Source organism: Gavialis gangeticus, unplaced genomic scaffold (assembly GCF_001723915.1).
Source record: "Gavialis gangeticus isolate Ggan-Ray unplaced genomic scaffold, GavGan_comp1, whole genome shotgun sequence".
NCBI classification, from domain to species: domain Eukaryota; kingdom Metazoa; phylum Chordata; order Crocodylia; family Gavialidae; genus Gavialis; species Gavialis gangeticus.
Window position 1 is genome coordinate 11,967,610 of NW_017729006.1, and position 6,019 is coordinate 11,973,628.

The following is a 6,019-nucleotide window of genomic DNA, read 5'->3' on the forward strand; positions in this document are numbered from 1 at the left end:
TCAGTTTTTCACCAGTTCCATGGGATGGCCCTGCCCACTATGGGTCAGGGAGGCCTGGGCGAGGGAGATTCCTTGCCCTCCATCTGACCTTGTGAAACTGACCTCATGAAGGAACACCTCAACAGGCTGGATACGTTTAAGTCTGCCGGCCCTCGTGGGTTACACCCAAGGGTACTCAGGGACTGGCGAGCATCATAGCTCAGCCCCTGGTACAGATCTTTGAGAGTTCTTGGCGCTCTGGTGAAGTGCCTGAAGATTGGAAGAGGGCCAATGTCATGCCTATCTTCAAAAAAGGGAGGAAAGTAGGTCTGGCAAGCTGTAGGCCCATCAGCCTGACCTCTATCCTGGGGAAGGTCTTGGAAAAGATTGTCAAGGAGGCCATCCTTGACAGACTAGCAGAAGGCAATATCCTGAGGGATACCCAGCATGGGTTTGTTGTGGGTAGGTCTTGCTTGACCATTCTCATTTCTTTTTATGACCAGGTGACTTATCACCTGGACAAGGGGGAAGAGATCAACATCGTATACCTCGACTTTAAAAAAGCCTTCGATCTGGTATCCCATGATCATCTCTTGGCTAAACTGGGTAACTGCGGCTTTGACGTCACCACGATCCGCTGGCTGGGGAACTGGCTCTGCAGTAGGACCCAGAGGGTGGTGGTCGACGGGAGCCAATCGTCTTGGTGTGCTGTGACTAGTGGGGTCCCACAAGGCTCTGTCTTAGGGCCTATATTGTTTAACATCTTCATCAATGATGTGGACATTGGTGTCAGAAGCGGACTGGCCAAGTGTTCTGACAACACCAAACTCTGGTGTAAAGCATCCACACCTGAGGGTAGGAGGGTGATCCAGGCCGATCTGGACAGACTCATGAAATGGGCGGATGAGAACATGATGGTGTTCAACACTGAAAAATGCAAGGTTCTCCACGTTGGGAGGAAAAACCTGCACCATGCTTATAGGCTCGGTAGTGCTACACTGGTTAGCACTACAGATGAAAGGGACTTGGGGGTCATGGTTGACCACAAGATGAACATGAGCCTTCAGTGTGATGCTGCAGCTAGTAAAGCGAGGAAAACACTGGCTTGCATCCATAGATGCTTCTCAAGCAGATCCAGAGACGTCATTCTCCCGCTGTACTCAGCCTTGATGAGGCCGCAGCTGGAACACTTCGTCCAGTTTTGGGCTCCACAATTCAAAAATAATGTGGAGAAGGTTGAGAGGGTGCAGAGAAGAGCCACACGCATGATCAGAGGTCAGGAAAACAGACCTTATGATGAGAGGCTGAGAGCAATGGGGCTATTCAGCCTGGAAAAGTGCAGGCACAGGGGTGATCTTGTGTCCACCTATAAGTTTACCAGGGGTGCTCATCAGGATCTGGGGGAATGTCTGTTCACCAGAACACCCCAAGGGAGGACAAGATTGAGCGGTCACAAACTCCACTGTGACCGATTCAGGCTGGACATAAGAAAGAACTTCTTCACTGTCCGAACCCCCAAGGTTTGGAATAGACTGCCGCTGGAGGCAGTTCAAGCACCCACTTTGAACACCTTCAAGACACATTTGGATGCTTATCTTGCTGGGATCCTATGATCCCTGCTGACTTCCTGCCCCTGGGGCAGGGGGCTGTACTCAATGATCCTCCGGGGTCCCTTTGAGCCCAAATGTCTATGAAATCTATTAAAACTTTTCTGAATTGATTTGGAGAGCTTCAAATCAATTTGGACCTTTTTATTGGTCCCCTGATTCACTTCGGATTTGGAGATTCAGCTACTGAATCGGCCCAAATCTCCTCTGAATCAAATCATCACCCAAAGCTTTGGACAGCCCTAATGGACACCCACAGACACACCCATCCAAACACATGGATAGGAGCATCTTTAGATAGACTATGTCTATCAAAAGTTTAAAGTGAGTAAATGTTCAGCTGCCTTCTGTACTCAGTGAATAGTTTCTCTCACATTTAATTTCTTCCCAGCCTTTAAAAGAAATAGCTAGATTAGTTTACAGTTTTGTTTAGTTGGTTGTTTTTATGATCATGTTTGTGTGCATGACTGAAAGAGTTTGTTCTGCTTCTGTCTGTAAAAAAATTATTGAGATAAAGCAAAGTAAACAACAAGAAAGAGAAGGAAAAATTGACTGATGTTACTACATGGAAGAAAGAGGAGGGACAGAAGTAGTATATAGGCTCTCTGCCCTTCAATGCAAGTGTGACAGGTGGGCGGGACCGGAAGTCCTGCCCCTTAGCCCTTGCCCCCTTTCCCCATGTATGGTGTGACACGTCACCAGTCCCGCCCCTGACCCCAGTCACGTGATGCGTGACATCATCGACCCCGCCCCCTGACCCCAGTCATGTGGCATGTGACATCAGCATCTCCGGCCCCACCCCGTCACGTGGTCTGTGACATCACTAACCCCGCCCCACCCCAGTCATGTGGTGTGTGACATCAGCAACTCCACCCCAACCTCCAGTCACAGGGTATGTAACATCAGCAACGCCGCCCCCACCTCCAGTCATGTGGTGTGTGACACCAGCACCACATGGTCCATGACATCAGAAGGACAGCCCATGCAGACCCCCAAGGCCCAACCCCTCAGACTGCAAGAACTGCCCTAGATCACGTGGTGTAGTTATGGCCTATCACGACCCAGACTGATCTAGCCCCCCGCTGGAGCACAGGCGTGGTCTATGGGGTGGCAGGGTGGTGGTGTGACCCCTCTAACAACCCACCCCACCACCCCCAACCAATTGGCAGAGGTTTCAGAAGCCTCAGACCTCCCAAGAACGATGCTGAACCAATTGGAATGAGTAGAGGGGGTGGGATTTGGGCGGCAATCCTACCAGGTCTATGTGCTTTCCCAAACGACCACTCTGTTTATCTGAGACTGTGCTAAGGCAAGCAGGGGCGGATATGGATTCTTTCACAACACCTGTAGGACCACTCACTACAACGCCGAGATGGCTTTATAGAAAGTGTTACCGTAGAAATAGTTTTGAGGAGGAGACACGCCATGGTTTAAATTTGTCTTCAAGTGTTTGACTGCAACACAAGGGTGTTAGCATGGGGGTGGGTGTTGGGGGAAGTGGTTACCAGATATGTCTACACTGGAGGCTATATTAAAGGAAGTTTATTACTCTCCTGGTGAAGCTGGCAGTTTTGGCGCGGTGAACATGCTTTTTGAAGCCACCAAAAGACATAATAAGGTTCTGAACAGAAGTGGGGTGGCCACTTGGCTTTCAGATCTGTCTTGTTTCTTTTAAAGCATCTTCTTGCTGGTTTGTGTAGGGTGTAAGAATCCTGATCTGAAAGCCAAGCCACCATACATGGGGAAAGGGGGCGGGGCCAATGGGGGCGGGACTTCTGGTCCTGCCCACCTGTCACACTTGCATTGAAGGGCAGAGAGCCTATATACTACTGACAGACATGTCACAAAGATTTGCACTAATGGCTGAGGATGTCTTATTTTGGTGTCTCAGTGGATATAATTCAGGACAAAACTCCCCTACTCCTCGTCAACCTCTGACTTTAGTAAGAAAGTTTAACATTGACTTCAGTGGGATCAGCATTTGGCTGTCTCCATTTAATCTTACTTTGTGTAACTTGCTTCTTTGTCTGTGTAATAAAATGTTTGACAACCAGAAGCATTTGCAAAAGATAAAATTTTATTTCTAGGCCCAACTCGTCCAGTGTAGGTCAGGGTTACAAAAAGAATATTCTTCTCCCAGGATGACAAGAGGTTACCACAATAGCCTCTCTTACTGTATTTTTTTTGTTCAATACTCAACATTTTTTATCTTTTATTTCTTGTCCTGATAACTTATTTCTTATCTTTTCTTGGCTGTGAAAAGCAGAAAGACCTTGAGAGGTCTTAAAACTCTCTCTTTTTAATCGGATTGGCTGACATCGCTGCCTACATTGAACATTGGCTCCTGAGTACTGAGATAAGAATCAAGTTTCCATGCTAGTTAGAGATCCTATATGTCACAGGAACATAAAACTGGAAGGGTCATTGAATCCAGTCCTTGCATTCATAAGAAACCATTTTTCCAAAAGGATTCCCAAGAACATTCACGTCAGTCCACATGCACACTATAGCCACAACGTATCCAGTAAAAAAGAACCAATAGTGTGCTATAGGAGGAGTATAGAAGCGCTGTCAGGGCACTACCAAAGACTTTGGGATTCTGCCATATTATGGAATTTTTTTGATAAAATATGGTCAGATAGGAAGTGGGTTGTACCCCACATTCCAGTCTATACCAACCTGAGCTGGTAAACAATTTTTTTCTGGTTCCAAATATGATAATTGGCTTGACCTTGAGCATGTAAGCAAGACCCAGTCTTTCACCAACTCAATACTCACAACTAGCCAATGCCCAAAGCCCAATGCTTCAGAGAAAGCAGTGGAAAAACATACTGAGCTGTACTAACAGGAGTGTTGCTTGCCAGTCCAGAGAGTTACTTAGTTGTGTTAATCTGAAGTCAGGTAGAAGGGAGCAGGGTAGTGTCTTTTAAAGACTAACTGGTTCAGAGAGGCATAAGCTTTTGTAGGCAACAGCCAACTTCATCAAATGCTGATCAAGTAGGCTGTAGCTACAAAAGACTATGCCTCTCTGAACTGGTTAGTCTTGATGGTGCTACCCTGCCCTGCTTCTGCTCTGTTACTTCAAGAGAAGTAATTCTTCCATTCTGTTCAACATTAGTTAGGCCCCACCTGGAGTACTATGTCCAGTGGTAAGCACTACACTTCGAGAAAGACATAGACTGATTGGAAAGAGTCCAGAACAGACTTGTGAAAATGATTAGAGGTCTAGGAAACATGACTTACAATCAAAGGTTGACAGAATTGAGATTATTTAGTCTAGAGAAAAGATGGGAGGGGAGGGGGATTTGATAAAAGTCTTCATATACCAGAAGGGTGGTTATAAAGAGAATGGAGACAGAGTACTTTCTGTGCCCACAGGGGACAGCATAAGGAATAATGGTCCCAAACAGCCAAATGGTCCCTTGCAGCAAGGGAAAATTAAGTTGGCTATCACAAAAAATGTTCTCACTATGAGATGCTTAAGTGTTGCAGCAGATTACCTAGAGGGGTCTTGGAAGTTTTTAGAAATAGATTAGAGAAACACTTGTCTATGATGGTTTAGACAGGGCTGATTTTGCCTTTGATCAGACTAGATGAACTCCAGCCCTATTTTCTATAACGAAAAAAACACCAACCCATAAACCAAATAATAGAGACGAAAAGTAGAGAAAAACAGTCTCACCATGAAAATGGCCATGGCCATTTTTCTCACTCTTAACATAGAGCAGTGGGGAAGGGGATCTGCCATTCTGACATGCCGTCTACTTGGGCACCCAAAGCTGCTGCTCTGCTTGCCTTCCCACCCCCTCTTCCTCCCCCCACCCAAGTTATGCTACTGTTTCACACATTGGACATTTAAATTTTACTTCACACTCTGCTTTTGTTTTTATGGAAGAAGTAGCTTCTATAGCTTGTTATAACTTGTGAAGCACATGATAACGCCCAGTAAGAAGTTACATGTATTATTGTCAGTAGTATATAGGCTCACCACCCTTCAATGCAAATGTGACAGGTGGGTGGGACCGGAAGTCCTGCCCCCCTTAATCCCGCCCCCTTCCCCCTTGTATGGGGTGTGACGTCACCAGCCCTGCCCCCTGACTCCAGTCACGTGGTATGTGACATCAGCAACTCCGCCCCCACCCCAGTCACGTGGTGTGTGACATCAGCAACCCGGCCCCAACCCCCAGTCATGTGGTGCATGACATTAGCAACTCTGCCACAACCCCCAGTCACATGGTGTGTGACACCAGCACCACATGGTCCATGACATCAGATGGACAGCCCATGCAGACCCCCAAAGCCCAACCCCTCAAGAACCACCCTAGATCACGTGGTGTAGTTATGCCCTATCAGGTCCCAGACTGATCTAGCCCCCTGCCAGAGCACAGGCATGGTCTGTGGGGTGGCCGGGTGGTGGTGTGACCCCTCTAACA